Source organism: Danio aesculapii, chromosome 10, assembly GCF_903798145.1.
Source record: "Danio aesculapii chromosome 10, fDanAes4.1, whole genome shotgun sequence".
Classification (NCBI taxonomy): domain Eukaryota; kingdom Metazoa; phylum Chordata; class Actinopteri; order Cypriniformes; family Danionidae; genus Danio; species Danio aesculapii.
Window position 1 is genome coordinate 35,913,982 of NC_079444.1, and position 6,000 is coordinate 35,919,981.

A 6,000-nucleotide genomic window follows, 5' to 3' on the forward strand; every position below is an offset into this window, starting at 1 on the left:
TTACTTCCATTAATTATTATTTTGTTGAGTGTCTTTTATATGTATATTTGTCTACATGTTACAATACCAAACTAATATGGGATAATCCATGGGTAGGGCCAATGATATAAAATGACTCCCAAACCCTCCCTCACTGTTACTACACTAGTGATCTTGTCTAATGTTAACCATTATCCACTAGATGGAGGAGTTTTGTGATCTGGTGTTTTTCTAGAGGGTTTGGACCAGGTGCGGAGTATTGCATGAGGTGTGTTCGAATATAAACAAAGAGAACTGGAGTTTTGTTTCTTTTCTTTACATTTGTGTATCATTTCAATTAATTTTTTATTAACTATATTTTAATTGATTTGATTTTTCTGGTTTGGATCTTTCAGTTTTGTTACTTTAGGCAAGGCAAGTTTATTTATATAGCACATTTCATACACAGTGGCAATTCAAAATGCTTTACATAATCAAGAATAAAAAAAAAACAAGTATAAGAAAATTTTAAAAATAAAAATAAATAAAAAAATAATAAAAATGGTTAAAAACAGATTAAGATGGCCTTCTACATCATTAAACCGCGGAGAAGCACCACATTGTCACAAGTTTAATGATGATCAGAACAGAACGCCTCAATAAATCCGATCTGCCTGTTTACATGACAGTCACATTGTGACAGGTTTTCTCCCTTGTCCGTTGACAAGATTATACCCTTGGGTATCGAAATTTGGTACTGAACGAAAATTAGTTTTTCGATACTCGATAGTATCGAGATGATTCGGTCGGTGCCCAGCCCTACTTACATTTACATTTAGTCATTTAGCAGATGCTTTTATCCAAAGCGACTTACAAATGAGGACAAGGAAGCAATTTACACATCTATAAGAGCAGCAGTAAGTGCTATAGACAAGCTTCAGGTGTGTAAAGTCTAAGAAGCAGAGCATTAGTAAAGTATTTTATTATTTTTTTTTGAGAGAGAGTACAGTTAGTGGTATAGCCAGAGAGGCAGTTAAGATTAGAAAGAAAAGTGGAGACTAAACAGTTGAGTTTTTAGTCGTTTCTTGAAGACAGCAAGTGACTCTGCCGTTCTGATGCAGTTAGGGAGTTCATTCCACCAATTGGGCAGATTGAATGCGAGAGTTTGGGAAAGTGATTTCTTCCCTCTTAGGGATGGAACCACGAGGCGACGTTCATTCACAGAACGCAAGTTTCTGGAGGGCACATAAATCTGCAGAAGTGAGAGCAGATACGAAGGAGCAAAGCCAGAGGTCGCTTTGTAAGCAAACATCAGAGCTTTGAATTTGATGCGAGCAGCAACTGGCAGCCAGTGCAAACGGGTGAGTAGCGGAGTGACATGTGCTCTTTTGGGTTCACCAAAGACCACTCGTGCTGCTGCGTTCTGAAGCAGCTGAAGAGGTTTGATAGAATTAGCTGGAAGCCCGGCTAGCAGAGAGTTGCAATAATCCAGTTTGGAGAGAACAAGAGCTTGAAAAATGAGTTGAGCTGTATGTTCAGATAGGAAGGGTCGGACCTTTCTGATGTTATAGAGTGCGAATATGCAAGATCAAGCAGTTCTAGAAATGTAGTCAGAGAAGTTTAGTTGGTCATCAATCGTTACTCTGAGGCTTTTTACCATTTTTGATGCAGTAACGGTTGCCCCATCCATCTGGATTGAAAAGTTATGGTGTAGAGCCGGGTTGGCAGAAACTTCAAGCATTTCCGTTTTCGCGAGGTTAAGCTGAAGATGATGATCTTTCATCCAGTGTGAAATGTCTGACAGGCAGGCTGAAATGCGAGCTGGAACCGAGGGATCATCAGGGTGAAAAGAGAGGTATAGCTGGGTATCATCAGCATAGCAGTGGTAGGAAAATCCATGTTTCTGGATGACTGTTCCTAAAGATGTTGTGTAGATGGAGAAGAGAAGTGGCCCCTCCTAGACACCCTGAATGACCTGTCAGAGAGGTAAGATCTGAGCCATTGAATAACAGTGCCTGCGACGCCCAGTAACTCAAGCGTAGATAGCAGGATCTGGTGGTTTACAATGTCAAAAGCAGCTGATAAATCCAGCAGGATGAGGACAGATGATTTAGAGTCTGCTTTAGCCAGTCTGAGATCCTCCACGACCGAGAGCAGGACAGTCTCAGTTGAGTGGCCTTTCTTAAAGCCAGATTGCTTGTTGTCCATGAGGTTGTTTTGAGTAAGAAAGTCTAGGACTTGATTGAACACTACTTTCTCCAAAATCTTGGCCATGAATGGAAGCAGGGATACCGGTCGGTAGTTTTCAAGTAGCGTTTGATCCAGGTTGGGTTTCTTTAGCAGTGGGGTTACCCTAGCCTGCTTAAATGAAGTAAGGACTAGACCAGAGTCAAGAGATGTATTAATTATGTGAGTCAGTGTTGGTATGACTGCAGGAGAAATGGCTTACAAGAGATGAGAGGGAATAGGATCAAGCGGACAGGTGGTTGCATGGCTAGATAGCACGAGATTGGATACCTCAGACTCAGAGAGCTGGGAAAAAGAGGTGAGTGTGTGTGGTGTGGGTGGTGTATCTGGCGTGTTTGTTGTAGGTGCAGCAAATTGAGCACTGATTTTTGCAGTTTTGGTGCAAAAGAATGTAGCAAAGTCATCAGTAGTGAGTGTGGAGGATGCGGGTGGAGGAGGAGGATAGAGGAGGGAGGAAAATGTTTTAAAAAGTAAGCGAGGATTGGTGGCACTGTTGACTTTCTGACGGAAGTATGTCTGTTTTGCAGAAGTAACCTCAGCCGAGAAAGAAGACAGAAAAGTTTGGTTTGTTACGAGCTGTTCAGGATTTTTAGTTTTTCGCCAAATTTTCTCAGCAGCCCGAAGTTTTGAGCGATGCTCACGGAGAACATCAGAGAGCCAGGGTGCAGGAGGACTGGCACGGGCTGGCCTGGATGTAAGAGGACATAGTCTGTCTAGACATGATGCTAGTGTGGAGCAGAGTGTATCAGTGGCACTGTTCGTATCAAGTGCAGAGAGTTTGCAAGATGGAGGAAGAGAGTCTAAAAACAGTGGTGGATAGTCTATTGAGTGAGAGAGAGCGTAGGTTTCTGCGAAAGGCAACTAGAGTTGGAGTGTGTGGTGGCTCAGAAGTAATGTGGATGTTGAGAGACAGAAGGAAATGATCCGATGTTTGTAGTGGAGTTACTAGTGTTTGATCAGCGAAGCAATGTCAAGTGTAAATAAGGTCTAGCTGATTACCTGATTTGTGAGTAGCAGAAGAAGGTGCTCTTTTGAGGTCAAAAGAGGCAAGCAGAGTCTGGAAGTCAGCAGCTTGAGGTCTTTCAATGTGAATGTTGATGTCACCTAGCACCAACAAGGGAGTGTCATAATCAGAAAAAGATGAGAGAAGAACATCCAGTTCATCTAAGAAGTGACCTAATGTACCCGGTGGGCGGTAGATGACAACCACATTTATGTAGAAGGGGTGGATAATGGTGACTGCATGGAATTCAAAGGAGCTGATTTTTGGCTGGGACGGTCTCTGAGTGAATTTCCATTCTTTGGAAATCAGTAGTCCAGTCCCACCCCCTCTCCCTGTCTGACGAGGAGTGTGGGAAACAGAAATTAGTAGAAAGAGCTGCATGTGTAGCAGTGTCCTCCGGTCTCAACCAGGTCTCAGTTAGAGCCATGAGATTATAGTCAGAATGAGTGCCTATGGAGGTAATAAAATCTGCCTTGTTAACAGCAGATTGACAATTCCAGAGGCCCACAGAGAGAGAGAGTTGTGAAATAGAAGATACAAAAAATTGATCGAAAGTTGTGAGTATTGCGCCAGCAGCGTACCTCCCGTGCTTTGCGAGTGTTAGTAACAACAGGAATTAGTAAACACATAATAAAAGTGCAAGGAAAACAATAATGAGTGCAGAGATAAAGTACATAAAAAAAAAAAGTACTCTAGTGCTTTGTCGGTGTCTTTGCTCGGTGGAGTCGCGCAGGTAGAGTCGATGGTCTTTACTCTCGTTGGTTTTCACACGAGGCGGCCTTCACACGAGGCTGCCGCGACCGCTGCCGCGGTGAGACTAGCTGCTTATATACACCCCTGAGCGCTTTGCTGATTAAGCTCAGCTGGACACGCCTCCAGAGTAAAAACACCCGAAACTGCAGCGGCGGGGCGCGAAAACATCCGGCTCGACACACAAGCTCTTACAGTAACCAAGGAAACAGTGGGTAAACTTTCTAGTACTATCCACAGATAGCTGAAAACCATTTTAAATGTCCTACAACCATACACAACCAGCTGAAAACAAGTCTAAGTGTTCTCTAACCAAACACAGCAACTGAAAACAGGTCTAAATGTACTTACACGGTGTTGCTCTCGATGCTAAAGTGCTTCTCCTGAACTTAAATGTTTTATGTTCAATTCACCTAAATTTGTATTAATCTAACAAGTTAACTTAATTCCTTCATGTTGTCTGAACACAAATTGATTGCGTGGAACCCAGCATTTTTTTACGGTGTGAAGTTTCCTGGATGGTCTACTGTTTCAAAATTCAAAGTGTAGACATACCTGCCAACATTTGAGCGAGAAACCGTACCAAAATTGATGACTGGGGGATAATTACGCAGATTTTTCAGGAGGAATAACAAATTGGGAGGGTGTATACTTGACAGCCGTCAAGTAGAGAGGCATTTGTAAAGATGTATGAATGACTCTTAAATATTAACCTAGGGGAAAATATCGAAATCACGTTTTGTTACATTGTATTTCAGCTGCAACTACAAAATGAACTTTTATAAAGATGTGTTTGGATATTAACTTCTGAAAACCTGAAGAGATTTCTCTGCATGAAAGACTCGCAGATTGTAGATTAACCTGCTGCTTCATGTCCAATATCTTAGGAAATTAATTTAAAAGAAATGTAGATTATTTGAGGAGATTGACGGGGCTCGCAACTAAGCAACACAATGCTTGGTTAATAAAGAAGTAGTATGTCCCACAGCTTTCATACTCAAAGGTATGTACTTTTTCCTCACATAAATAAGTTCATACTTTTAGGACGTATAGTATAAAGAGGTGAATTAGGATGCAGCATTGTCAATTTTTATTTGTTTTCATTCATTCATTTTTTTTATCGGCTTAGTTCCTTTATTAATCAGTGATCGCCACAGCGGAATGAACTGCCTATTTGTTTTCAAATAAAGTAAATAAATAATAGGAATATTTATCTTAAAATTACTGGCAAAAATTTTATGATTTGATATTAAATAGGAAAAACCTCTTTATTCCAAATACCTGTTAATCAAAACTGTTTGTAGATTGTGTATGTGAAGATACATAATTAAAATGAATGATAATGATAAACACAAAACTAAATCTGTTGTCTTTCAGTCCCAAGAGTAATACCGATTCTATTAACACATTTGTGTACTGGGATCTAAACCACTGAGCTAATAATGAATTAGTAAGTGGACCCTTGTGTAGAGTAAAATCATTGTCACAGTTCAGCTACAATATGCTTTATAACATGTTAAAAGTTGCTTGCTTGTAGCTTGCACACATTGTCCTGGCAGATTGACAGGTCCTCGCAGACATGTTAATTAAAAATATATACTAATAGGAAAGATACATTCTATGTTTTGTTGTGGTTGCTATGAAACCATGACATGCCTGTCTTAGAATAAACGTATAAAATGCAGGAAAGCTCACACACACTTCACTTGACCTGGATTCTAGGACAGTCAGAGAGAGTATCATACTAAATTCTCATTTATGTTGCTTTATTTAAAAAGTCATAACAAGGGGGAATTGTTTTTAAAATACTTTCTTTATTTTTCAGAATGAATGAAACTCTTTTTGTACTTTTGTTAAAACTGTACTTTAATCTTTACACTTTTCATCACCTGTACCTTACAGAGACTGCCTGCATCTTTCTGCCTTTTTCTTTTACAGGAGCTTTTTTTCTGTGCATATATGAGTACATTGAGGATGTTATTGCGAGCTTTCAACTATACTAACTGTGTACTAACTGTGTGTGAAAAATTTGGTAATTGAAA